Source organism: Dipteris shenzhenensis, chromosome 22 (genome assembly GCF_047967505.1).
Source record: "Dipteris shenzhenensis isolate YYH24624 ecotype China chromosome 22, Dip_SZ_1.0, whole genome shotgun sequence".
Classification (NCBI taxonomy): domain Eukaryota; kingdom Viridiplantae; phylum Streptophyta; class Polypodiopsida; order Gleicheniales; family Dipteridaceae; genus Dipteris; species Dipteris shenzhenensis.
In genome coordinates, this window is record NC_141617.1 from 51,739,415 (window position 1) to 51,767,295 (window position 27,881).

General features: G+C 49.1%; 1 protein-coding gene across 3 annotated transcripts in view; it reads right to left on the reverse strand.

Annotated features, from left to right (window-relative positions):
• Window positions 1-27,881, reverse strand: part of LOC147888265 (nucleoporin (DUF3414)) — a 268,450-nt gene that overhangs the window by 121,500 nt on the left and 119,069 nt on the right. The window lies entirely within an intron of this gene.

Genomic DNA, 27,881 nt, shown 5'->3' on the forward strand with positions numbered 1-27,881 from the left:
CTGGTGCCACCCCTTCTCATAGCCGACAAAGTGTACCTTGGGCACCGCCATCTTGTCTGACACCAGCCAGACATCTTGTACCTACTACCTCATGCTGGGCCACGGTTAGAGTGGTTCCTCCACCACCAAAGATCAAGAGGATCCCTCACCCATCCCGAACGCCGTCCCTACCGAGCCTTCTATCGTTTTAAATCCGCTTGTGGCTAATGATGCTCCTGACTCTGCTCAGGTTGTGGTCAAGGTTGCACCAAATCTAGTCTTCGACAAGCCCCCCTCTATTAAAGAATTTGGCACCCTATTCTGATAGTGACTTGCGCGGCCCCTTTCTTTTGAGGTCCTTGAGCAGACCCTTTCTTCGTCCGCTTTTCACACTGCATTCATTGATTAAGGGAAGGGGGTGCCTTTTGTCTCTTCACATTCTTCGAGTGTAGGAGTTTTATGCACTTTGGCATCAGGCAGGTTTCCCGGTAACTCATTCTCTGCATTGAGAGAGAGAGAGAGAGAGAGAGAGAGAGAGAGAGAGGCTGAGCGGTGAGGAGGGGCTTGAGGCGGAGAGGTTGAGGGATGGAGGTGCACAGGCTGAGCGACGAGAGAAGGAGATTGAGCGACGGAGGGGGGGCTAGCGACGGGAGAGGGAGGCTAGCGAGAGAGAGGCTAAGCGGTGAGGCTAAGAGCTACGAAGAGATAGTGTTTCTATCTCTCTAAATTTCTGCATAATGGAGAGAGAAAGAAAGAAAGAAAGAAAGTGTATTATTGTCCACTAGAGGCCAAAATGGGCCCATGGGACATCAAGAACTCTGCATACAAGATAACCCTTCCTGGCCCCTAAAGGTTCCGCCCCTCGAACCCTTCCTGATGCCCGGATTCGCCAAGCAAAGAGAAATCCGATTCCCGGCAGCTCTCAATAGCCCGATTCCCGGCAGAAAAGGATCGAGAGATAGAGAGAGAAAGAGAGAGAGAGAGAGAGAAAGAAAGAAAGAAAGAAAGAAATTTTATTAAAGGTCCACGGAAGGCCATACATGGCCTATGGGACACAAAATCATCCGAAAGGAAAATACATCATCAACGATGCGCCAACTAGGTGGCCTCATCGTAATACAGCTAATAGAGAGAGAGAGAGAGAGAGAGAGAGAGAGAGAGAGAGATTAACGTTCACAGGAGACCTCACCGGTCTATGGGACAAAATGCACAGCAAAATCATCAACATCAGTCAGAGACTGAGAGTCTAAGGGGTAAGTAGCTCAGTCCCAAATTAGTATAGCAAAACTGCATTCAAATACTATATTAAGCGTGGTATTAAAAACATAGTTTAGGACTGAGAGTCTTTGAGGTTAGGTTTGAAATCTCTAATGAGTGCTTGCCCATCTTGATAAACCGCCCATTTGCCTTCTTTCCTTGCTTCTTTCACTTTGATAAGTTCACTTGTCCTTTGTTTGAGTTGGGTTGGAGTGAGCTTTTTAGATATCCAAATCCTAGTACCCTTCAGCTTGTTGGTTTGTCTAAGGATCTTGGTTCTTAAAATCCTTTCTTTTGAAATAAATCTATGCTTGGTTTCCCTTTCGAGTGATAAGACTTATGTCATTTTTCATCCCAGCCGATTTGTGGCATTGCCTTCTTGAGTTGGATAATCTTTTCATCATCAATGCATTCATGTTCCTCTTCCATTTCAAAATAGCTAAAGGAACTGTGTTGCAATCCCCCAATACGTAAAATCTTCTTATTACTTGCTATGGGTTGCCGCTCTCTTACCTCTGTATAAACATCACACTTGTCGATCTTGTTATATATTGTTGCTGTAATTCCGGTCCTCCACGAGTCGGTCTTGTGCCTTGTAATGGATGGTATGATGAGGAGTGTAAAGAACTCCGCAGGAAGCTTCGCCTTGAGACACAGGAGAAGTCTCCCCTCCTCATTGAGACCAAGAAGAGTTACAAGCGTTTGGTGCGACGCAAAAAGCACCAATTTCTAGCCAGGAATGAGGAGGAGCTGAGAAGTTTACTTTTCAGCTGTGATTCCAAGGAATTCTGGAAGAAATTCCTTCGCTTGAAATCTCAAACTCCTCTTACAGACCCGCAGGTTTGGCTTGCCTATACTTCCACTTTATATGATATTCCACACCAGCCACAGATCGACTTATCCCATGTGCCTAGACCCACCTCCTCTGCCTTATTCTCATCCAATAGTGTCCGAGCAGCAGTTCATCGTTTGAAGACTGGGAGAGCTAAGGACCATGATGGATTGCAAGCGGAGTATGTAATCCATGGGATTGATGCCTTAGCTACAGTCCTCTCCCGTCTTTTTAACGGGTCCATTTGTACAGGTCTTCCACCTAGTTGGCTAGAAAATACTATAGTACCCATACACAAGTCGGGGGATCCTTTGGAGGCGTTGAACTACAGGACCATTATGATTGGCCATGTCATGGCCAAGATTTATGCGACCATTCTAGAAGGACATATAAATGACCATGCCGAGGCGACAGGTATGAGAGCTAGAGGGCAGGCAGGATTTCGTGCAGAGCACTCGACTCTAGATCATATCTTCACACTCAGGGCTTTGATTGAGGAGGCGAAGTCACGTAAGCAACGGCTCTATTGTTGCTTCGTGGACTTCAGAAAGGCATTCGACACTGTGCCGCGTTTCAGACTCTTCCAGCGACTTCGTGACTTGGGATTCAGTGGGGAGATTCAATGGGCGATCATGGCCTTGTATGAGAGAGTCACAGGTAGAGTCAGGGGCGGGGCTGTCGGGGGGAAGTACGCAGTAGGATAGGGGCTGTCAGGGGAAGTACGTAGTACGGTAGGGGTGAAGCAGGGGTGTCCTTTGTCTCCGACACTCTTTGGTCTCTATATGACACGGGCGGGGCTGTCGGGGGAAGTACGCAGTACGATAGGGGTGAAGCAGGGGTGTCCTTTGTCTCCGACACTCTTTGGTCTCTATATCGATGAGTTAGAGATGTACATACAGACGATGGGTGGTACAGGTTCTTTACTGGCAGGATCCACGATACCGATTCTCCTCTATGCAGATGACGTGGTTCTTATTTCTTCCTCCCAGCAGGGTTTACAGGCACATCTGTAAACCTTGGGAAGACCAAAGTCATGGTGTTCAACACGTCATACCAGGTTTATAGGAGAGGCGAGTTGTCTTTCACATTTGATGGGCAGGAGGTGGAGCTAGTCAGGGAGTATACATATTTGGGTGCCACATTTAGAGGTCAAGTCTTCACCATGACGCATGCGGCACAAGATATGATAAGTAGAGGATATGCCGCCTTGGCTCTTCTCGAAAGGTAGTGTGCACAGTCACATTTTCAGCATCCCGACCCGAAGTCCTTACTTTTCGATACGCTGGTGAGACCTGCAGCCATGTATGCTAGCCCCTTTTAGGCAGGAGATCTCAGTGTTGCAGATTGCAAACGAGTAGAGAGGTTACAGATCATCATGTTCTTCAGATTGATCAGAGCGAAGCCCACGGTACCGCATCAGATTATGCTCGCAGAGTTCGGAGCTACACCCCTAGCGCTAGATGCAGCATTTCAGTCAGTTACATACTCGCATAGGATCAGGGCGCTCGGAGACTCAGCAGCAGGCAGAGCACGATTACCGTGGCTAGCACTTACCTCCTCGCAGATGTTAGTGGATTATGATGAGGCCACCTAGTTGTATTAGCTGTATTATGATGAGGCCACCTAGTGGCATCTTAGCTGTATTATGATGAGGCCACCTAGTGGCATCTTAGCTGTATTATGATGAGGCCACCTAGTTGGCGCATCGTTGATGATGTATTTTCCTTTCGGATGATTTTGTCTCCCATAGGCCATGTATGGCCTTCCGTGGACCTTTAATAAAATTTCTTTCTTTCTTTCTCTCTCTCTCTCTCTCTCTCTCTCTCTCTCTCTCTCTCTCTCCGTGGATGTACATATGAGATGGTTTGTAGACGCCGCAGGATCTTGTTACATAGGGGACGTACTCGCCGCTTCATCTCCAGACGATCCAGGATGATGGCAGCATTTCGGAGGAGACTTACTCATGGAGATCTCGCCCCACCAGCCGCTCACCTCACCTTTGCCCAAATTTGTACTCTCATAGCAGGAGGCAGAGTCGATGGACAGGATTTCCAGTATTATTTTGGTTCTCAGACTCCGTGACACCTGGACAGGATTTCCAGTATTATTTTGGCTCTCAGAATGAGGAGGAGCTGAGAAGCTTGCTTTTCAGCTGTGACTCCAAGGAATTCTGGAGAAAATTCCTCCGCTCGAAGTCTCAGAGCCCCCTCACAGATCCACGTGTCTGGTCTGCATACACTTCAGCTTTATACGATGTTCCAGATCAGCCAGCCATCGATTTATCCCATTCCCCTAGGCCAGCTTCATCTAGTCTCTTCACACCAGAGAGTGTCCGTGCAGCAGTCCACCGATTGAAGAACGGGAGAGCTAAGGATCATGATGGATTGCAAGCGGAGTATGTAATGCATGGGATTGATGCCTTAGATTTTGTTCTTTCCCGTCTCTTCAATGAGTCTGTTTGTACAGGCCTACCACAGTCCTGGTTAGGCAATACCATAGTACCTATCCACAAGTCGGGGGACCCTATGGAGCTGTCGAATTACAGGACCATCATGATTGGCCACGTTATGGCCAAGATCTATGCATCAGTTTTGGAAAGCCGTATAAATGACCATGCCGAGACGACAGGACTCAGAGTCAGAGGGCAGGCTGGATTTCGCCGGGATCAGTCGACACTTGACCACATCCTCACACTCAGGGGCACTAGTAGAGGAGGCGAAGTCACGAAGGCAACGGCTTTATTGTTGCTTCGTGGACTTCAGGAAGGCATTTGACACAGTTCTACGATTCAGATTGTTTCAGAGGATTCGCCAGATGGGCTTCAGTGGAGAGATACAGTGGGCTATCATGGCTTTGTATGAGAGGGTCACTGGTCGGGTTCGGACACGTGAGGGGCTCTCAGAGGAGGTATGCAGCACGATTGGGGTCAAGCAGGGTTGCCCGCTCTCTCCTACTCTCTTTGGATTATATATTGATGAGCTACAGATGTTTGTACAGATGACAGGCGGTGTGGGCTCTACTCTCTCAGGATCCTCCATTCAAATCCTCCTGTATGCGGAGGATGTGTTTCTCATTTCCTGTACTGCTCAGGGCCTCCAGGCACATATTGAGGCACTCCACAGGTTTTGCCACGACAGGGGCTTGACCTAAACCTTGGCAAGACCAAAGTTATGGTTTTCAACACCTCTGATCGTATTTACAGCACGGATGAGTTTTGCTTCACTTATGACGGACAGCCCATTGAGCTTGTTAGAGAGTACACTTATTTGGGGGCAGTTTTCAGGGGACCGATCTTCACCATGACATATGCAGCACAAGATAGGATTAGTAAAGGGTATGCTTCGTTGGCTCATCTTGAGCGTCAGTGTTTTCAGTCCCACTTTCAGCATCCCGATACGAAATCCTTGCTTTTTGATACATTGGTGAGACCAGTTGCGATGTATGCAGCTCCTTTCTCGGCAGGGGACCTCGGCGCTGCAGATCGGAGACGAGTAGAGAGGTTATAGATCATCCTGTTCTCTCGGCTCATTAGGGCCAAGGCTACAGTTCCGCATGAGATCATACTAGCAGAGTTTGGAGCTACTCCCCTTGCATTGGATGCAGCGTTTCAGTCGGTCATGTATTTGCACAGGGTTAGGGAGTTTGGAGACTCAGCAGCAGGCAGAGCTCGGTTGCCATGGTTAGCACTTGCATCTTCTATGGAGTTGGCACGATCTGGGGCCCGATACTGCTGGTACTTCAGACTCACTAGGTGGCTCACATCTCTTGGACTAGACATGGATAGACTGCCTCCCTTCCGATACAGCATAGATGCCCCTCATCTCGAGTTGACTCGCCACGAGCTTAGCCAGGTCACGAGAGCAGACTTGCTGCAGCTTCATACGTATCACACTTGGATTTATCCCACGCAGCTTCCGACGAAGATGGCCACATATCGTGACCACTTCCTTCGGATCTCAAAGGATGGATTTGTCATTCCACCAGGCTATACAGGTTTCCACATGTCCCACTCACTGAGGATTGCCCTTGGCCAGCTTAGAGTCTCTTCGCATCAGCTCGAGATAGAGGCTGGTAGGATGCGACGCATGGAAGATGGACGGCGACCAGGCCGAGAGACCAGGATCTGCCCTTGTTGCACCATGGGAGAGGTGGAGTCAGAGGAGCACTTCATTTGCAGATGCCCGCTATATTATGAGCTCAGAGGTAGATTCCACTGTCTCTTCACGGATGGCTTTGGACCTCTCTCACGAGTGATGGACTACGAGGATCAGCATTGCCTAGCTCTTTATGTCAAGGAGGCCACTATGCTTCGACTAGACTACCTCAGATACCATCAGCACAGACTGAAGCGTGGTAGAGCCCAGCTTGATAGAGCTCAGGCACACGCTATACCAGAGGACAGAGACCAGGAGGAGCACGAGGAGGTTAGAGCTCACACAGGACACATGCCTCCACCCTGTGGATGTACATATGAGATGGTTTGTAGACGCCGCAGGATCTTGTTACATAGGGGACGTACTCGCCGCTTCATCCAGGATGATGGCAGCTTTTCGGAGGAGACTTACTCATGGAGATCTCGCCCCACCAGCCGCTCACCTCACCTTTGCTCAGATTTGTACTCTCATAGCAGGAGGCAGAGTCTATGGACAGGATTTCTAGTATTATTTTAGTTCTCAGACTCCGTGACACCTGGACTTGTATCTTTGCATTGGCATATTGTACTCATCCCCCCATTTTGCACCCAGGGGCGGTTTCCTTGCATCTAGTTTACTTTGTATTTAGGCTCAGATTTGACATTATGTACTTTCACTTGCATTGTATTGTGTAGCACTTAGATGATATTCGACGATGCCTCTTCTTTGTGGCACGTTGATTTTGTGCTATCTTGTATGCAGCGTTCTTGATGTCCCATGGGCCCATTTTGGTCTTTAGTGGACAATAATACACTTTCTTTCTTTCTTTCTCTCTCTCTCTCTCCGCTCAGCCCCCCGCTCAGCCTCTCCGCCTCAGCCCCCCCTCACCCGCTCAGCCCCTCCGCTCAGCCTCTCCGCCTCAGCCTCTCTCTCTCTCTCTCTCTCTCTCTCTCTCTCTCTCTCCACTCAGCCCCTCCGCTCAGCCTCTCCGCCTCAGCCCTCACCCGCTCAGCCTCTCTCTCTCTCAGCCCCTCCGCTCAGCCTCCCCTCCACTCAGCCTCTCCGCCTCAACCACCCCTCACCCGCTCAGCCTCTCTCTCTCTCTCTCTCCCCCAGCCCGCCCGCACCCTCCCTCTCAGCCCGCACCCTCTCTCTCAGCCCCGCAAGCCCACCCTCAGCCCACACCCTCCGTCTCAGCCCGAAAGCTTACTCCCTGCGCAAGCCTCTCCCTCAGCCCAGACCCTCCGTCTCAGCCCGCAAGCTTACTCCCTGCGCAAGCCTCTCCCTCGTGAAAGGGCCAGATCCTGGCTGTTGGAAGGGAAGGGGGTTTAAGGAAAGTCTTAAACTCCTCTCCCCCCCCCCCGCGGTGTGAATAGCCCTACAGCAAGTGTCCTTAAAGTGCAGGAAACAGAAAACAGTTTCCAGAGAGTAAAAAGGGGCAAAAAGAGAGTAAAAAGGGGCAAAAAGAGGCAGTTTTGAGCAGAGAATTCAGCACTTACAGGACTAAGGAGATGCCACAAACAAGGAGCTCCACCATGGCCCTCCAAGGAGCAAAAGTAGAGAAAGATAAAAGCATAGGCAGCAGTACAACAGCTGAAGAGGCAAGTTCTTCTTTACCCTTAACATCTCCTTCCCCACCACCTCCAACGACCTCCCTTGCCTCCACCCCAACCCTTTCCTACCCACCTACTTTACTCAATCCTCCTGTGGCTCCTACCCCATCTCCTTTACTTCCATCTCCCCCATCACTTCCAATTACCTCCCTTGCCTCAATCCCAACCCTTTCCTACCCACCTCCTCTACTCAATCCTCCTCCTCCCCCTCCTTCAGCTTCACCTCCTCCTCTTGCTCCCGTTCATTCCTCCCTAGCCCTTTCCCTTGCTTATTCCTCCCCTCCCCTAGTCCCTACCCATCCACTTCCTTCCTCTTCCTCCCCTTCCCTATTCCCTACCCAGCCTCTTCCCTCCTCTTCTTCCCCTCCCCTAGTCCCTACCCAGCTTCTTCCCACCTCTTCCCACCGACCCTCCCTTTCAGCCCCTTCCTCCCCTAGTGTAGGCTCTTCTTCGGTCCCTGACTCCCTACTTCCTCCTACCGGATCTCTCTCTTCAGGACCTCCATTTTCTGCACCCCTCCTTTACTCGCCTTCTTACCCTCTTACCCCCTCATCCTTGTACCCCCTCTCCCCTTCACCCTCCACAGCGGAAGCAGTCCTGGCAGATAATCTGCGCTTGAGAGATTTAGTTATGCAGTGCATGGAGACTTGCAGACTTCAGGGCGCTGCGATTCAGTCTCTCACAGCATAGATACACACACTGACTGCTCAGCTATCGACAGTTGAGAGTCATAGATCTGATCAGGACTCCCATATTCGCCAGCTTCATACCATAGATATTGATCGGGACATCCAGTTACGGACACATGTTACGGACACATGCTGAGCGCATAGTGCAGCTGGAGACACGCATTCAGGAGCATGTTCTGGCATGCGATGATCGCCTCCAGCAGCTGCATGTAGCTCCTCCAGCTAGTGCAGCAGTTGAGGAGAGGTTGGCCACACTGCAGACAGAGGTACAGAAGACCTCAGAGTGGGTGGACGTTGTGCGTAGAGCCCCACAGGCCCAGCAGACCACAGTCTCTGAGACTATTGCCGAGAGTCAGCGGCAAGCTCAGAAGGCCCTCAACATCCGCATCCGCGGAGTTGAGCGATCAGATACGAGATCAGCCATGGATCAGGCGACAGATTTCATATCTGGGACACTCGGAGTTCAGGATCATGGCATAGTAGCTGCATATCGAGATTGAGGGACCATCCACAGACTCACATGGATGAGGACCTTACAGCTCTTCAGTAGGAGGAGCATAGACGTCTCATTGCACAGAGGGATGTTGCCCGTCGTGAGGGCAAGTGGGCCGTGATCAGAGAGGGCAGACTTTTGATAGGAGCTATGCGATCTAGACCGGCTGGAGCCCACAGTTGACGACGCGAGGCCTATGGGACACGTAGCCTACCAAATAATTTGAGTTTCGCAGTTTGGAACTGTAATGGTTCCCTCACAGCTCAGCCTGGCAACTTACGAGAGGCCTTTTTTGATCAGGACATCGTCTTCTTTACAGAGACCCATGAGAGCCCAGAGAGAGGCTTGCCGCAGATGACAGGGTATGCCTGGGAGTCTGTCTTTCGACAGCAGACTAGACGATCAAGAGGAGTCAGAGGATCTGGCGGTGTGGCAGTTCTTTATAGAGAGCATCTCAGATCGATACTCACAGTCATGAGGAGAGACCATCGGGCCAGATATCTTTGGGTACGGATCAGGAGATCCCCCTTGAGAGACTTGTTTATTGCAGTATGCTACTTTCCCCCGAGACAGTCTCGTTATGCCTCAGATGGACCAGGACAGTCACCTTTTGAGGATTTGTCAGCCGATGTATTGGAGTACTCACGCCGCGGAGAGGTCATCCTTTTAGGAGACTTCAACGTGAGGACATCAGACAGACAGGCAGAGATTTTGGACTTTGCTGAGGATCCAGTCTTACTTCCAGCTGCCCCAGATGAGAGTTTTCCACGCTTATCTTCAGATAGAGGGGTAGAGGTGACAGATCAGGGACATCGCCTATTGGAGCTTCTCTCATCGCATGGCATGGTCATTTATAATGGACTTCGACAGTGGCCGCATTCATCCACAGCCACATGTTTTCCCTTCGCGGGTGGTGGTACGAGCGTCATTGATTACGTCTTGGGTCCCCCGACTTTAATCCCTTTTGTACATAACCTCACAGTCGACCCTTTTATGCCTTCAGCCGATCATGCACGTCTGCACTTTATTCTTACCCAGATTCCTCATGCCCCCCCTTCTAGACATCATGAGCGTCAGCCATACTATGAGGTTCATTTTGACCACTAGTTCGATGATATTTATAGCCAGCACCTGAGTAGTCTTCTCCGTCCGCACCTTCTCGATGCCCTACCCTCCACACAGGATCGGTGGGACCTTCTACATACCTCCATCATCTCGGCAGCCCACAAGTCCTTCCCCGTCACTTGCCACACATCCGGTCCTCCACCAGTCGGTCTTGTGCCTTGTAATGGATGGTATGATGAGGAGTGTAAAGAACTCCGCAGGAAGCTTCGCCTTGAGACACAGGAGAAGTCTCCCCTCATTGAGACCAAGAAGAGTTACAAGCGTTTGGTGCGACGCAAAAAGCACCAATTTCTAGCAAATGAGGAGGAGCTGAGAAGTTTACTTTTCAGCTGTGATTCCAAGGAATTCTGGAAGAAATTCCTTCGCTTGAAATCTCAAACTCCTCTTACAGACCCGCAGGTTTGGCTTGCCTATACTTCCACTTTATATGATATTCCACACCAGCCACAGATCGACTTATCCCATGTGCCTAGACCCACCTCCTCTGCCTTATTCTCATCCAATAGTGTCCGAGCAGCAGCTCATCGTTTGAAGACTGGGAGAGCTAAGGACCATGATGGATTGCAAGCAGAGTATGTAATCCATGGGATTGATGCCTTAGCTACAGTCCTCTCCCGTCTTTTTAACGAGTCCATTTGTACAGGTCTTCCACCTAGTTGGCTAGAAAATACTATAGTACCCATACACAAGTCGGGGGATCCTTTGGAGGCGTCGAACTAGAGGACCATTATGATTGGCCATGTCATGGCCAAGATTTATGCGACCATTCTAGAAGGACATATAAATGACCATGCCGAGGCGACAGGCATGAGAGCTAGAGGGCAGGCAGGATTTCGTGCAGAGCACTCGACTCTAGATCATATCTTCACACTCAGGGCTTTGATTGAGGAGGCGAAGTCACGTAAGCAACGGCTCTATTGTTGCTTCGTGGACTTCAGAAAGGCATTTGACACTGTGCCGCGTTTCAGACCCTTCCAGCGACTTCGTGACTTGGGATTCAATGGGCGATCATGGCCTTGTATGAGAGAGTCACAGGTAGAGTCAGGACACGGGCGGGGCTGTCGGGGAAAGTACGCAGTACGATAGGGGTGAAGCAGGGGTGTCCTTTGTCTCTGACACTCTTTGGTCTCTATATCGATGAGTTAGAGATGTACATACAGACGATGGGTGGTACAGGTTCTTTACTGGCAGGATCCACGATACCGATTCTCCTCTATGCAGATGACGTGGTTCTTATTTGTTCCTCCCAGCAGGGTTTACAGGCACATCTCCATGCACTCCACAGCTTTTGTCAGGACAGAGGGTTGTCTGTAAACCTTGGGAAGACCAAAGTCATGGTCTTCAACACGTCATACCAGGTTTATAGGAGAGGCAAGTTCTCTTTCACATTTGATGGGCAGGAGGTGGAGCTAGTCAGGGAGTATACATATTTGGGTGCCACATTTAGAGGTCCAGTCTTCACCATGACGCATGCAGCACGCGATAGGATCAGTAGAGGGTATGCCGCCTTGGCTCTTGTCGAGAGGCAGTGTGCACAGTCACATTTTCAGCATCCCAACACGAAGTCCTTACTTTTCGATACGCTAGTGAGACCTGCAGCCATGTATGCTAGCCCCTTTTGGGCAGTAGATCTCAGTGTTGCAGATTGGAGACGAGTAGAGAGGTTACACATCATCATGTTCTCCAGATTGATCAGAGCGAAGCCCACGGTACCGCATCAGATTACGTTCGCAGAGTTCGGAGCTACACCCCTAGCGCTAGATGCAGCATTTCAGTCAGTTACATACTTGCATAGGATCAGGGTGCTCGGAGACTCAGCAGCAGGCAGAGCACGATTACCATGGCTACCACTGACATCCTCGCAGATGTTAGCGGAGAGAGGTTATACTTTTTGTTGGTACCACACACTCTCTACATGGCTCACCTCGTTGGGCTTGGATATGGATACGCTGCCACCATTTCGATACAGCATAGATGCCCCTCGCCTCCCTCTCACTCGACATGAGCTCAGCCAGGTTATCAGGGCAGATTTGTTGCAGCTACACACGTTTCGCACTTGGGTTCATCCCACGGAGCTTCCTACGAAGATGGCCACATATCGTGACCATTTTCTCAGGATTTCAGAGGATGGCTTCATCATATCCCCAGGATATATCGGCGTTCATATGTAGCACTCACTCAGGATTGCCTTGGGCCAGCTCAGGGTATCTTCCCACAGATTAGACGTTGAGGCCGGCAGGATGCGTCGTACAGCTACCGGACATAGACCCAGGCGAGAGACTAGGATATGCCCTTGTTGCACTATAGGGGAGGTGGAGACTGAGGAGCACTTTGTTTGCAGATGCCCTTTATATTATGAGATCCGTGGCAGATTTCACTGTTTATTTGGGCACGGATTTGGACCTCTCTCTCGGATTATGGAGTATGAGGATCAGTATTGCTTAGCGTTGTTCATCAAGGAGATCACCAGATAGAGAGAGAGATTCCTCAGAGAGCACCGTCGCATCCCTGCCAGAGACCTACTTATTCATGAGGAGCAGGACCAGGCGCAGGACCATGAGCACAGAGATAGCCCATCTTGCCAGAGAGCACCGATGGTTCCACCCCGAGGATGTACATATGACATGATCCGGCAGCCCTCGTCCCCTCACCCATCACCTCAACCTGGTCACTCACCCATCACCTCAACCTGGTCACTCGTCACCTCAGCCTTGTCACCGTCCGTCGTCAACTCCACCAGCGCCGCCAGTACCGCACCAGTTAACCTAACCTAGGTTAACTCTGACCTAATTGGACCTCGACAGAGGTTAACCCAACCCAAGGTTAAGCCCTAGTTGGGCTGAACCCCCAGCCTAGCTAGGGGGTTAGCTCAGCCAAGGGGCAGCAGAAAATATTGGTAGCAAGGAATGGCCGAGCCTCTCCTCGAAGTCCCCCCCCTCAACGCCAATCGTTTCAGGCAAAAGGCCCCGATACGCCACCGTTGCAGCTATGACACCCTCTCCGTATGCACATACATACCTACGAGGAGGTCTGAACTGACCCATCATTGGGCACTATGAACTGACTTTTTATCTACAAGAGCAAGTAAGAGAGTTAAAGATGCAATTCGCAGATGCAGTAGCTAGAATTCAGGTTCTAGAAGGACCTGGCAAGCAAGTTGTCATCCATGAGGTTGTAAAATCTTACAAGGCTTCCCCCCCTACCCCCCAACTAGTCTCCATAGTCAAAGACCTAGTTCGCACGGAAGTACAGACCGCAAAGAAGGAAGTGATTGTGGAGTTTCATGCAAAGGTTAACAAGGCTGACATTCACGAAGCGATTAAAGAACATGCAGCTAGGAGTGATAACGCTTTGAAGATTAGAATAGGGGGACCCGAAGGATGGTGCAAAGAGGAGGACTCTTTCAGCGACACCTTAGCACACATCAAAGCAACCATTGCTAATATTGATTGGACAGTTGATAAGGATGATGCTCTTGATGATGATGATGAACCCAGAGGAACTCGTATCTTACAGTCTAAGGTCATGCTATCATTACGCTTAACTCACGGGATCTAGGAGTCAAGCTTCTCCGACAATCCTACAAGCTAAAAGGAACTAAGATATGGATAGCTAAAGAACTTACACGAGATCAATTGAAAAATAAGGCAATGCATTTAGCTAAGGTCAAGGCTGCAAGTAATGATGGAAAATGGGCAATGTACCGTGAGGGCGTAGCACTCATTAAAGAGTTTAAATCCAAGCCAAAAGACTCTCGGTCTTAAACTGATGTATGGCCAATTATGTTTCTTTCTAGTACTAATGTAGGTACTCTAAATAAGTGGAGCTGCTTTATGCACTCCCTGCGACCTATACTCCCTAAGCTGATGGTTTTCATATTGTCCCATAGACTTCTTGGTCTTTAGTGGGCGTTAATAGACTCTCTCTCTCTCTCTCTCTCTCTCTCTCTCTCTCTCTGCCAGAGACCTGGTTATTCATGAGGAGCAAGACGAGGCGCAGGACCATGAGCACAGAGATAGCCCATCTTGCCAGAGAGCACCGATGGTTCCACCCCGAGGATGTACATATGACATGATCCGGCAGCACCGCAGGATGATCTTACACAGAGGCCGTACCCGTCGCTTTATTTCTAGACGACGGAGGATGATGGCAGATTTTCGGAGGAGATTGCTCCATGGAGACTTGGCACCGCCAGCAGCCCACTTGACACTTGCCCAGATCTTCACACTCATGGCAGGAGGCATGGTCGATGGCCATGACTTCCATCATTTCTTTGGATCACAGACCCCTTAGGGAAGACGATGTTCCTCATATTTCATATTTTACATTTTGTATCTAGGCATTTTTGGTACTCTATTTCATTTCAATTTGTATCTAGGATTTTGCAGCCATTTTTTGCATCTTAGCTGTATTACGATGAGGCCACCTAGTTGGCGCATCGTTGATGATGTATTTTCCTTTCGGATGATTTTGTGTCCCATAGGCCATGTATGGCCTTCCGTGGACCTTTAATAAATTTTCTTTCTTTCTTTCTTCTTTCTATATATATATATATATATCTCCATGCTGCTCCGTTCTCCCTCCCGCCATGCTACTGCACCTCCTCGCCATGCTATTGCACCACCTCGCCATGCTGCTGCACCTCCACACCATGCTACTCCCCGCCATGCTGCTGCACCTCCACACCACGCTGCTCCCTGCCATGCTGGTTCCGCCTAGCTCGACCTTGCCCGCCGTGAGCTGCTTGTTGTGCCACGCTTCTACTGCCCACGCTGTTGCACCCACCTCCCCGCCACACTTGATGCGCTTGACCCCCTCCCCCACGCTTGCTTGATGGCTACTGTCACCTCACGGCAGCCATCCAGGCTGCGCCTCTCCGTCACTCACGGGAGCCCTCCACCAGCGAAGGGGCCCCACACTACTTGTGGGAGCCCCTCTCCTCTGTGGTCGCAGGACTCAGACGCCTGCTGCTGGGGTACAAGGGGCAGCTGTGTTAGCCCCGAAGCTTCAAGGCAGCCCCACAGGCTGCTAAGCCTCCCCATAAGGGGCCCCGAAGCAGCTGTGTGCTGCTTGTGAAGCAGCCTCGAGCTGCTAGACATCAAGGCTGCCCCTGGTGGCCAGCCCCCTGAATACCTCAAGGCCCGCTTACACCTCCTCAGCCCTCGCAATCTGCACCGAACCTGCAGATAGGACCAAGAAAGGCTGCCACTATGGGGACAAAGGAGAGCTGACCCGACCAGAAAACAAGAGGAGATAAGGACCAAAAGTATAGCCTCATCTAGACAAAGGCGGAGAATATAGAAGACCCGATCACCAAGGCTTGCATATCAACACTAAAGGAATTATGTAAGATGCAAAACACAGAAATTGAAGGCCCACGCAAGAAGCTGAGAGCAACTAGAGAAGATGAGCTCTCAAACCTCCAAGCCCAAATGCAAGATGAAATGAAGAAATGGCAAGATTAGATGCAAAACAAATGGACATGTGAGAAAGGTAAAATGATGCAGGACATGACTCGTGCTCTAGAGGAAAAAATCAGTAATTTGAATTCAAAATTTTACTGAAATCAGAGAATGAACAACTCAAAAAGAAAATGGCAGCTTTGCAAAAAACGGTGCAAGGGAAACATGCCACGTTCACACAACAAATCATGAAGGGGAAAGCGGATATACTTGCATGGAAAGATGTACTAAAGAAAGACACAACACCAAAGAAAAGGGAGCTCATTTCTGAAACAATTGAGGAAGAAAAACGACAGGACAGCAAGAGTTTGAATGTGCTGGTCAGAGGCCTAACAGTAGGTGATAGCCCCATGGCAGATACCAAAATCCTCTTTGATAAGATGGGACTAAACCTCACTAGTGAATCAGCCTGGAGAGTGGGTAAAACAGATGCACCAACGAGGCCTTTGGTGGTAAAGCTGCGAACAGCCACAGATATATCCACCGTCATGAGTACATGGGCAGCACTGAAGGGGAACAGGATCTTTCTAGATGAAGATCTCACACTCCTACAGCAGGAGCATAGAAGGGAAGGAATGGTACGGGTGATGGCTGCAAGACAAGAGGGGAGATGGGCAGTTTACAGAGATGGTAGGGTGATCATTCGAGAGGGGGTAGAAAAAGAAGTACGAGATGCAGCAGGAGGAGAAGGGGACAGCACATGACGGTGTCTGAACGATGGGGCGAGTATGCAAAACAAATTGAGGATGGCAGTGTGGAATTGTAATGGCACCCTATGGTCCAACCCAGGGGGGTTCTTGGAGACATACAATAACAGAGATGTGATCTTCTACACCGAGACACATGAGAGCCCACAGAGAGGCTACCCACAATGACAGGATACACATGGGAGTCTGCCCACAAGAGAGAACTAAGGAGGGATAGTGGGGTACGAGGATCCGGAGGTGTGGCTGTCCTTTTCGGATCACATCTGAGGCCACTCCTCTCTATGATACGAAGGGAGGAGCATGCAGGACACTCGTGGATTCGGGTCCAATTACCAGACACACAACCGACCTTCATTGCAGTAGGCTACTTTCCCCCAAATACATCATCCTATGCACGAGAGGTCACCACTGACGGGCACAATCCATATGAGACTATTCATGATGATATCACGGAGTCCTCCAGACATGGGGACGCTCTCCTCCTTGGTGACTTCAATGCACCTACTGGGAACAAAAAGGTGGGCCTACTAGATTTTGATGAGGATTCCCTCATAGTACCGGGATAGAGCAGAGATGGGCATCATGAGGCATTCGGCAGAGCAGATGCACCAATGACAGCGTATGGGAGACATTTACTCGAGCTGGGTGCTATACATGACTTGATCATATATAGCGGTCTTTGAAGATGCCCATCGTCTCGGGGACTCACCTATTTCTCACATGGAGGGGGGAGTAGTACGGTAGACTACCTGCTCAGTCCACTAGCACTGGCCCCACGGATAAATGATTTTATGGTGCCACCTCCTCCACTCGAAACTAACCACTCATATCTCAATTTCTGTATATCGATCGCCACGCCAGCCATGAGGAGGGGCCCCCCACCACCCACTCGTGTTCAGATTCATTTTGACCGTGCTCTTGACCCGGTGTACGTGTGCCACCTGGCTTCTAAGCTTCCAGTACTACTTGGCGATGGGATGGACCTCGCACATGCATCAGACACTCTTATATCGGTGATACAGGATGTCGCAGCCATCCTTTCCCACGACACGATCAGCACGTGTTCCAGATGGGAGGATGCCCCAAAATCCCTGGATTGATGATGAGTGCAAAGAGATGAGAGCCCACCTTACACATGAGATAGCATTGGGACATGTGACTTCACCAGAGGCGCAACGGATATCACGTCGAGTGACACGGCGTAAGAAGTGGGCTTTCCTCATGTGCAGGTTAGATGAGGTGATAAGTTCCTTTCGTGGAGGAGATCCTACTACGGGATGGGGACCCTTATCCGAAGGAAAGTCACCCATTCCCATCACAAATGCCACAGCCTGGCACACATGCTTGCTCCCTATATGATGTCCCAGCTCAAGCACCAACTAATATGTCCTCTATGCCCAGACCCACCACATGCCATTTGATTACTTTGAAAATGTACGAGCTGCCCTTCTCTGGCTTCATAACCGACGATCACCAGATCATGACGGGTTACGCACTGAGCCTTTTGCGCATGGGCAAGAGATCCTGACCCCGATATTAGCACAGTTGTTCAACCATGATGTATGCCATGGCTTCCGACCTACCTGGAGCACCACCAACATAGTACCAATACACAAGGCAGGTGATCCCATGGAAAGCATGTTAGCGTTTCAGTTTTCCTGCTTTCAGTTCTTTTTTTTTTTTGCACAAAGAGACTTCTATTAAGTATCCGTTAGAGCAAGCTCCATACGGGATACACCATGAAATGCATGAGAAGCTCAAAAGAAAAAAAGAAAGGATTGGGGCTGAAAGTGCCATCTCAATCCTGTAAAACCCTCCGAGAAAAAGGGAGAATCCCTCCAAACTCGTAGGAATACAGTCCTCCTAGAAGAGGCTGCCCAGGTAGGGCCCTGCATGCAAGCCCAAATGGCTATCAAAGTATGAACCGAGTAAGTCCATCCAGGGCCTCTGTACATCTGGCTCTCCAGATGTGCCAAGAGGAAATGCTAGCCAGAAACTCCCAGGAAGTGTCCACTGAAGCATGACCAGCTTTGAAAGGCGTAAATGGTACATCCTGAAGAGAGCAGGTCTCTATCACCTGCCTACGGACCGAGAGTGCCCAAGAAGAAGGCTCACCCTCATAAAACACCTAGGGCCCCCTAAAGGATAACCAGGCGACCGAGCCCCAAGTCATGAACAAGGGGGAGGTATGAAAAATGTTGAGTATCCGAGTTTCCAAATAGCCCTCGCCTGACTGCAATCCCAAACGCAATGTCGCACTGACTCCTCTACAGAATGACAAGGAGCGCAAGTAGGGTCAGCCCAAAATCGTGATCTCCACAGATTCACTGTAATCCCTCCATGCCCAAAGAACAGAGTGATCCCTCTCTTTCTGAGGGATTTCCAGAGCCTCCTCCAGAAGTTCCTACGCAAATCTGTGGTGATGAAGAAGCTATCCCAACGGGGGGCTCTGGAGGGAATCCAACCCCTACTGCTCAACTGAAATCTCCTGGCATTACCAACCGTGAAACGAAAGAAGGGAATCCCCCTCTCTCGGTGTCCATGATCCATCCACTCCCACTCTCCTGGGTCCCACTGTAAGCACCTGATAGGTGCGCCTCCATATAACCACAATCTCCAAGATCCCAGGGCCTGGAGCACAGGGTCGGGGTCTAAATACCATTGCCCATGATCCACAAAGCCAGCAATCCTGACAGGCTGAAAGGCAACCTCTAGAAGAATACCATCCGTGAATCTAGAAAGTAGACCCCCATCCCCAACATCAAAGACAAGTGTATCCTCCTCAACACCTCGAAGAGCGATCACCTAAAGAGGGACTGCTGTCCTCGAGAAAGCTCCCATCCAAGTGGTAGAAGTAATAGGCATATCAACTGTCCCGTCTACCAGGATGGCTGCATCTATCTGTTGAATCCTGTGTGCTGCCCCTCTGAGGTAACTCACGAACTGTAGTCTTTCATCCTTAGGTAGGCTGATAAATGCTTTCCAAGTGCCTACTGTGAAGGCGGGGCCTCTCTCCCATCTAGACCACTGCATGTAATGCGAAGTGCCCAGTGGTCTTCCATGCTCATCAAGAATACTCTCATTCCACATGACCGGCTGACTATCAATCTCTTCAAGGGTAGAGGACGGAACCCTGCGAAGTGTATTCCTAAAGCTGACCCAAGCTTGCAGGATGGCAGCCGTGAGAGGAGATGCAAGAGATTTGAGAGGGGCGGAAGTAAAAATCCAACAAGGGCTGTCCACCCAATCATCTCCCAACGTAGGCCTGCAGGCCTGACTGCATCCTTCCAAGGTTCCTGCCCAAGCAAGAGACCCCTCACCACCACCTTACAAAGCAATCCTGCATTGCAGGTCCGGGTCAATGATATTAAGGCCCCCTTAACATGTAAGGAGAATAAATGTCTCCCAGGCAACCCTCGCTGCAACAACTGCCGTGCCATCAAGTCCACTCCATAAAAAATTTCTGATTGGTCTAATGAGCTCAGTGATATACTCTCTAGACCGGCAGCAGCATGAACACACAAGCCAGGCAGTGGCCAAGAGAACCTGGTTCACTACCACTACTCTAGATACAAGGTCAAGTTTGACTGAGCTCCAGAAGAGAAGCTTTTTCATTATACTCTCCAGTACTGGGGTAAACTGCTGTGCTGGAGAGATGCCCAACCCTACCAGGCATCCCAAATATCTGACAGGAATACCCCTCTGAATCCAGGAGAAGCCAATGTCAACTCCCCAGCCTGGAGTGTCCTCATCGCTGATCCAAAAGCCAAAGGATTTATGCCAGTTAATGTGTGCTCCTGCAGCTGAGCAAAAGATATCCAAGGCTGTCCGGAAAGCATCCAGTGACTAAGAGGAGGCCTCAATAAAAATGGCAGTGTCATCAACCAACTCAGAGTCTAGAAGCTCCTGCTCTTGTCTCAAGGGCAATCTCAGCCCATATACACCAGCCTAAGATCTAAGAAAGATACTCATAGCTTCAGCCACAAAAAGAAAAAGGAAGGGGGCTTAAGGGCAACCCTGATGGACTGTTCTAGAAATCTAAAACCTGCCGCCCCTTACCCCTCCAATCAAAACCTCGGTGTGGGCTGATCTGTAAAGGAAGGCCACCCCTCTAATCCATGCATCTGAAAATCCGAATCGTAGAGGAGTGCCCTCAAGAAAACCCCAATCTACTCTGTCATAGGCTTTCTCAAAGTCCAAGAGTAGAATCGCCAACCTCTGCCTACTATCCATAGCCCACTCTAAGGCTTCCTAGAAGGAAAAGATGTTATCAAATATGCTCCTGCCATGCACAAAGCCTATCTGAGTATCATGGATGAGGTCTGGAAGAAGGGGCTGCAATCTAATGCTGATCGCCTTGGTAAGAATTTTCTATAGAGTGCCCAAAAGAGTGATGGTTCTCCAATGGGATACAAAATTCCTGTTGCTACCTTTCGGGATAAGGTGTATAAGTCCCTCGGTAAGTGAGTCATGCATCTCACCCGAGTCCCAAATGCTCTACAGGGCTGAAGTAATATATCACCTATCATATCCCAAAAGGCTATTAAAAAAGATGGGGTAAGACCATCTGAACTAGGGCACTTGCCCTTACAAAGGGCGGAGAGAGCAGTCTTGAATTCTGTGTTGGTAAATCGTTCATCAAGTGAGCATATCATCTCTGGTGTGACCAACACAGGTAAACGCTGCCAAACTGCATCTCTAGTCAAATCTCTGGCCTGTGTGTCAAGGTTTGCAGAAAGAAGGGAGGCATAAAAATATGTTGCTAAGTGCATGACGGTATCCGGATGAGACTACTAAACCTTGTCAGATTCAATAAGCTGCATGACACTCTTCTACTATGTCTAGGACCAAGTGTAGAGAAAAAGTGTTTATTGACTCTCCCTCCCATCCGTATCCAAAAAGCCTCCCGTGCATGGAAGGCATACTCCGCTCAGCAATGTCTACAACTGAGCCCTTGCTGCAGCAAGGCACTCCTGGATCCAAGCATCTGAAAGTCGTTTCTACTCCTCCCTCTACAGGGCTTCAGCCCCCGCTTCAGGCTCAATTCCAATTCTAGTCTCAACTCCCTCTACATCCTCACTTTCGACTTCAACTTCCACTTCAACACTAGTTTCAGCTACAGCCTCCACATCAACAGCTACAGCTACATCCACTATCAGTGATATAGTCATGCCCGTGGCGCCGGTGGCTTCCTTCCCTTCCTATCCTGTTACAGCTCTCTCAGGACGTGGAGATAGAGGGAGCTGAGGCTGGAACTGAGACTGAAGTGGGGGTAGAAGTCGAAGTAGAGATACAGGTTGAGGTGGGCCCCGCCTTTGCTTTACTGTCAACCCCGAGTCCACATCGGTTGACCCGCATGTTCACATCCTCAACTTTCAATTGTGTCTGTTGTTTTTTTTGTCGTCTTTCTCGGCTTTATCCGCCTCTTTCTCGGCTTTTCCCATTGCTTTGGACTGATTCGTGTCCCCTTGATGCAGGTTTTAGTGCGCGATCGGGAGCGGGAGCACACGCTCCCCCCCATGGGGGAAAGCCCATCCAAGGTGAGGAAGGTAGGGTAGTCGGAGGCGGTTGGGAGAGAGCAATGGGAGGGAGGAGTTGTAGAGGAGGAGCTGCAAGGTGGAGAGGCAAAGGAGAGAGCTGCCTACGAGAGGGGGCTGAGGCGTGATGGGAGGGAGGGGCTATGAGACGGTGCAAGAGGCAGGCGGGAGCGAATGGAAGGCCTAGGCGAGGGTGAAGAGTCAACCCGGCGGCGACGGGTAGTAGCAACAGGAGGCAGCCAAGCGGGAGAGGCGGCAGCCAGGATGGTGAGCGGGGGAGCTGCAGGGGCAGAGGAGCTGCAAGGGTGGAGAGGAAGGGTGGCAAGCGGGGGAGCTGCAAGAATGGGAGAGGAAGGATGGCGGGAGGGGGGAGTTGCAGGGGAGTATCGATCTACTCGAAGCACCGTTGGATTTCCACCTGATATGATAATATTAAAGTCTGTGTGAGACCCTTCAGGATCTATGGGGCTCGCGATCACTATTGACTTATAGTGATCCCTTACATTCGGCGAAAACTTGCTACATTGCGGTGTTCCCAAACCTCTTTTAAACAGCTACCTAGCTTTTTGGCTGGCTGCTCTAGCATATTTTTTAGACTATTTATGTTGTCACCATAACCTTCTCTAATGTGTGTGTATGCCCTGCGGTTCCAAAATACATGTTGCTCATTCTCCAACTCCCCTGTGGGGTAGATTTTCTAGGTCCTTTCTTCTCTGGGGATCCTAGGCCTTGCCCACCTACCCCTCTCGACCTCTAGATCATGTGAACATGTGAATTGGTCCTGATTTTGCTAATTAGATGCCTTTTGAACATTAATATGTCTTCCTCGAGGTATTTCTGCATGCCATAGCTGTCCATTGGAGGAGAAGGGAGGGGGGGGGGGGGGGGGGGGGGGCGTGCGAGAGAAAAAAAGTTTATTAATGTCCACAAGAGACCATAGGTCTATGGGACAGCAAAGAAACGTCTAAACTAATGCAACTGATTTAGGAGGACACAAGGTAGCTCGCAAAGAGTGCAAAGAGCAGCTCCCAACTTATTTTAGATTACCCACATTGTAGACTGAAATAAAAGAGATATAATCTGCCATACATCAATTTAAGAATGAGAGTCTTTTGATTTTGATTTTAAACTCCTTGATGAGGGCTATACCCTCACGATATACTCCCCATTTTCCTTCCTTCCTAGCAGCCCTAACCTTGGCTAGTTCCATTGCCTTTTGGGCTAGTTGGGCTCGTGTGAGTTCTTTGGCTATCCAAATGTTAGTACCTTTCAGCTTGTATGATTGGCATAGAAGCTTTAGTCGTATAACTCTTGAACTAACTGTGAGTACGGCATGTCCATTGGAATTATGAATATTAGTCACGGAAACCTCGTAATCATCTCCCACCCATTCAATGCTAGGAGTAGCTGCTTTGTTGTTTGCTAAAGTCTCATTGTATGAGTCCTCAACCTTGAACCAACCTTCCGGAAGCCCCCCAATCTTGATCTTCAATGCATTCTCTCATTTGGCTTCGTGTTCCTTGATTTCTGCTTGGGTATCAGTCTTGCTTACCTTTGTGTCTACCTCTACAATCACTTCTTTTTTAATGTTTTGTACTTCAGCTTGTACAAGATCCTTCACTATAGAAAGAAGTTGAGGGTTAGGAGGGGAATCCTTGTATGTATGCATTGCCTCATCAGCCACGTTCTGTTTGTACTTCAGCTGTGAGAGCGTCTATTTGTCACTGTAGATCTCTCACGTGGTGTTGTAGAACATAAATCTGATCATACTATCCAAGGATAGGTTTGTCAAGACCAGTTCGATAGTATGTCTTTGCGTAGGGAGAAAGTGTCCTGGCGATTGAGGAATAAAGAGGTTTCCTCGTGGCAGTTGGTGGTATTGGGGTTACAGCAGAGGGAGATTTCGAAGATAGGTCAAGCCATTCCATTTGAGCCATATCTAAAAGTCACCCCCTGGCTGAAACTAACCCCCGGGCTGGACTGGGGGTTCAAACCCAGCTCAAGGTTAGGGGACAAAGAGAGTCTCTGACGAAGAAGTTGACGGGCTGACTACAAGTGGCGACTCTAGCAAAGAACTGGCTACGAGCGAAGAAGGCTACGCAGGTACACAAGTGCACCGAGAGAGAGGGAGAGAGATTAGTGCAGAGGCAATGGGCAAGAAGCAGTGACAGACGACGAGCAAGAAGTTTTAAGCAGTGTGACACGAACGGACAAGAAGAAAAGTTGACGAACGAACGAACCAAGAAGTGGACGAACGGATGAAAGAGAGAGAGAGAGAGAGAGAGAGAGAAAGAAAGAAAGAAAGAAAGAAAGTGTATTATTGTCCACTAGAGGCCAAAATGGGCCCATGGGACATCAAGAACTCTGCATACAAGATAGCACAAAATCAACGTGCCCCAAAGAAGAGGCATCGTCGAATATCATCTAAGTGCTACGCAATATAATGCAAGTGAAAGTACATAATGTCAAATCTGAGCCTAAATACAGAGTAAACTAGATGCAAGGAAACCGCCCCCGGGTGCAAAATGGGGGGGATGAGCACAATATGCCAATGCAAAGATACAAGTCCAGGTGTCACGGAGTCTGAGAACCAAAATAATACTGGAAATCCTGTCCATCGACTCTGCCTCCTGCTATGAGAGTACAAATCTGGGCAAAGGTGAGGTGAGTGGCTGGTGGGGCGAGATCTCCATGAGTAAGTCTCCTCCGAAATGCTGCCATCATCCTGGATCGTCTGGAGATGAAGCGGCGAGTACGTCCCCTATGTAACAAGATCCTGCGGCGTCTACAAACCATCTCATATGTACATCCACATGGTGGAGGCATGTGTCCTGTGTGAGCTCTGCCGTCCTCGTGCTCCTCCTGGTCTCTGTCCTCTGGTATGGCGTGTGCCTGAGCTCTATGAGGCTGGGCTCTATCACGCTCCGGTCTGTGCTCTCTGAGGTAGTCTCGCCGAAGCATAGTGGCCTCCCTGACATAAAGGCCAAAATGGGCCTTTATGTCAGGGAGGCCACTATGAAAGAGAGAGAGAGAGAGAGAGAAAGAAAGAAAGAAAGAAAGTGTATTATTGTCCACTAAAGGCCAAAATGGGCCCATGGGACATCAAGAACTCTGCATACAAGATAGCACAAAATCAACGTGCCACAAAGAAGAGGCATCGTCAAAAATCATCTAAGTGCTACGCAATACAATGCAAGTGAAAGTACATAATGTCAAATCTGAGCCTAAATACAAAGTAAACTAGATGCAAGGAAACCGCCCCTGGGTGCAAAATGGGGGGATGAGTACAATATGCCAATGCAAAGATACAAGTCCAAGTGTCACGGAGTCTGAGAACCAAAATAATACTGGAAATCCTGTCCATCGACTCTGCCTCCTGCTATGAGAGTACAAATCTGAGCAAAGGTGAGGTGAGCGGCTGGTGGGGCGAGATCTCCATGAGTAAGTCTCCTCCGAAAAGCTGCCATCATCCTGGATCGTCTGGAGATGAAGCGGCGAGTACGTCCCCTATGTAACAAGATCCTGCGGCGTCTACAAACCATCTCATATGTACATCCACAGGGTGGAGGCATGTGTCCTGTGTGAGCTCTGACCTCCCCGTGCTCCTCCTGGTCTCTGTCCTCTGGTATAGCGTGTGCCTGAGCTCTATCAGGCTGGGCTCTATCACGCTCCGGTCTGTGCTGATGGTCTCTGAGGTAGTCTCGTCGAAGCATAGTGGCCTCCCTAACATAAAGAGCTAGGCAATGCTGATCCTCGTAGTCCATCACTCGTGAGAGAGGTCCAAAACCATCCGTGAAGAGACAGTGGAATCTACCTCTGAGCCAAGAAGTGGACGAACGGATGAAAGAGAGAGAGAGAGAGACAGAGAGAGACGTATTAATGTCTTCAAGAGGCCTCGTGGGCATATGAGACAAGGTATGACCAAGAAAAGCTACTCATGCAAGCCGCTATGGGCTGAGGCAAAGTGCTCACTAAGGCCCTTATTGAGTGCTGTACTAAGAACACAAAACCCACTGAATAATACAAAAACTCAGACTCAGAAATCCTGAAATGCAAAGAGATGGGATCAAGTGTCAACAATGATCCTAGTGCCATGGTATTTCTCCAGTGGGATGCAAGGATATCATGCACCTCTCTCCATCGGGTCATCTCACATTGCGGCGGGGGCGTTGTCATCACCGTCATCTCCGTTTCCGGTGAGCCATAACAAGAGTCACACCTTGACTCCGGCAGTCCGCTCTCAGCAGGGCTAAGAGGGGCTGAAGCTCCATCGTGCGTGCTCTAGTCAACCTCTACATGTGTGGTCTGTTTATCTAGACCTACGGCCCCGCGTCGTCTCTTCTTAGTGATCCAGTCGGCCCTCATATCAGCTAGCTCCTCCTCCTCCACTCCACTATGTCTTGCAGCTGACTGAAATGCGTAGAAATCTGTGACATGTCACTGTGCTCAATCTATCTCTATCTTCTGTGGCACTTTCACCTCCTATTGTCGGATCTACCGTAGTACGGTCTCTCTATGTCGCCTCATCACAATCATATAGAGACGAACACAAATCTGGTCATGAAAGTGGATCAGCCAAGAGGCTGGCCCGAAACCATATCTTTCCTAAAAGAGACAGTGGTATCGGCCACGGATCTCATATAGACTGGGCAAGTACTAAGGTCTGATGATCACGCCATCCTCTGATAGTCTCAAAAAGTGGTTGTGATAGAACTGGATCTTGGTGGGGAAGTCCTGCCCCCCCCTCCCGTTTGTGACGTATAGAGCTTCAGCAAATCCAACCATGTGATACACTTATAGTCACCAGATACATTTCAAAATGTTGAAACGTGAAATGTTTGAAATGGTTTCAAAAAAACTTGAGAAGTTTCAAAATGCAAGTTTGGTGTAGACTACACCCAACACAATATGTATGTTAACCTCTATGCATTGTATGCCATCGTGTAGGGCCGTATAATTGAGAAGCTGCATGTTCAGCATCATTTAAATAATCTGTATGTACCATATATATGTGGGACATATTATAAACGTTTTTGGGACCAGAAACAATTATTACACTACCTGTACTTGAAGGAACTTGGCAGCAGACTGTGGCCGTATCAGTATATATACCTTTGTAAGACTAGAATAAGTCCAATCATACAAATGTAGATTTTTTGTTGTTCTAAAGATTGTGGCTGTATCAGTAGGCCATTATGATACTACTGAAGTCCACTAGACCTCTGGTGGTCTTGTCTCACAACACACATCGTGAGAATAGTTATATTGCAAAAAGCTACAATGTAACCCTTTGAAAGGGCGGTGTGGATCATAATCCCTGACACTTTCTCTGAAAGGGCAGTGTGGATGGTAATCCCTAACACTACGAAATATGAAGCAACACAATTGATCAGGAAGTAAATCCCGTAATTCACGTAGCTTCTCATCCTTCGCAGTACATGTACTTGCTTTTGTTATCCTTCTTTGACCCCTCAACACATAAAGAATAGTATAGCACAAGGCCATGACTCTCGCTGCTCTATTTCATAGAAGGTCCACATTTGGGTGCTACTCTCTCTGAGCTTCAGCACTTATTACATGCATACCGTGTAACTTTCCATGTCTAGTCTACATTCTTTGTTATATGGCCAGTACCATACAATTTCCTTTGTTTATTTTGAGAGATCTATGGCAACACAAAACCCCACGCAAAGTGACAGATCCACATGACACTCTTGAGATAAAGACTTTTAGGAGACTGATCAAATAGCATTGTTTCCAAGAGCTTATTCATGGGTGATAAACCCTTATAGCATGTTTGTCAACTCAGAGAAGACACAATGTCAAAAAACCCGTGGTTACGAATAGAATGAATATGCAATAAACAGTACTCCTCCCAATGCACTAGACTGTTATTGACCCTAGAAGAATGGTGTCAGACAACAGATTCATAACTTCCTTTGTCATTTGTAATTTAAACTTCTTTCATGCCCTCCAAGATTCTGCTTCTAAAGAAACACCATCCCTGAAGCATCTCTCTCTTTTCCATTATTTCTGTTCCCTCTCTTTAACAAA